We start from the raw sequence: 1,313 nt of genomic DNA on the forward strand, positions 1-1,313 counted from the left end.
TCTGAGGAGAGGTGTATGGATGGATCTCGGGGAACGGGTACGAAGTGTACAGATATCTGGGTCCTATGAACACACTCACCAAAGACGTTCACTGCCGATGAGGTCCCAAATAATCAAATGGACAAGACGATCTGTCCGAGGGATTCAGTCTTCCTTCCAGATGACCCTGTGTTTGCTCCTCGTGCAAAGTGGTCATGGCAGCAGGGGTGGGTGGGATGCACGGGCCCAACAATATGGATGTCCCCTTACCAAAGTTGATCTAGCTATCATCATTGCCATGACTTCTCTGCCAAGCCTTTTTGTCCAACATCTTAGCAAGGCTGCAGTGGTAATCGCTTCTCTCCGAGCTTTGTGATGCCGCCCAAGGACAACAAGAAGAAGAAAGATGCCGGAAAGTCGGCCAAGAAAGACAAAGACCCAGTGAACAAATCTGGGGGCAAAGCCACAAAGAAGAAATGGTCCAAAGGCAAAGTTCAGGACAAGCTCAATAACCTGGTCTTGTTTGACAAAGCAACATATGACAAACCCTGTAACGAAGTGCCCAGATATAAGCTTATAAGCCCAGCTGTTGTCTCAGAGAGAATGAAGATTCGCGGTTCCCTGGCCGGGGCAACCCTTCAAGAGCTCCTCAGTAAAGGGCGACTTAAGCTGGTTTCAAAGCACAGAGCTCAAGTAATTTATACCAGAAACACCAAGGGTGGAGATGCCCCAGCTGCAGGTGAAGGGGCGTGAACAGATCCCACCAACTGTACATTTTGAAAAATAAAACTGCATTAAATAATAATTTAAAAAAAGACTACTCTGCCAAAAAAAGAAGCGAATGTAAACCTCTCAGGTGGCGCCATTCCCCGAGGGACTAGCCAGCCGCCCGGTAGCGGGATGATTACAATGGATCTCTTCGATTACGGAGAAGGCAGGATTTTGTCCTCAAAGGGAGAGATACCCATTTCATTTACAGAATTTGCTTCCCTTTCCTGCAATGGTTTTGCCTGCCCTATCTTTGGGGGATGTATACAGAACTTTATCTATTACAGTGGTGTTCCATACAACTTCACTGCAAGCAAGGAATGCATTTTATAACAACAAAAGTATAGCTTGGGGCTCATGACGACAGAATTCACTGGTGTTTGCATATACAGTATCACCCAGAGGGAGCTGGCTGGATGTGCCAGCTATCTATTGCTGCATAACAACTTACCCCAAAACTTAGCACCTTAAAACAACAAACATTATCTCCCAGTTTCTGTGGGCCAGGATATGGGCATGGCTTAGCTGGGTACCTCTGACTTAGAGTCTCTCATGCAGCTGCAAGC

At 46.8% G+C, this 1,313-nt stretch overlaps 1 pseudogene; it reads left to right on the top strand.

Moving 5' to 3' along the window:
• Nucleotides 1-206: 206 nt before the first annotated feature.
• Nucleotides 207-865, top strand: LOC123278046 (small ribosomal subunit protein eS25 pseudogene; annotated as a pseudogene).
• The last annotated feature ends 448 nt before the right edge of the window (nucleotides 866-1,313 follow it).

The sequence above is a fragment of the Equus asinus genome, chromosome 17, assembly GCF_041296235.1.
Source record: "Equus asinus isolate D_3611 breed Donkey chromosome 17, EquAss-T2T_v2, whole genome shotgun sequence".
Lineage (NCBI taxonomy): Eukaryota > Metazoa > Chordata > Mammalia > Perissodactyla > Equidae > Equus > Equus asinus.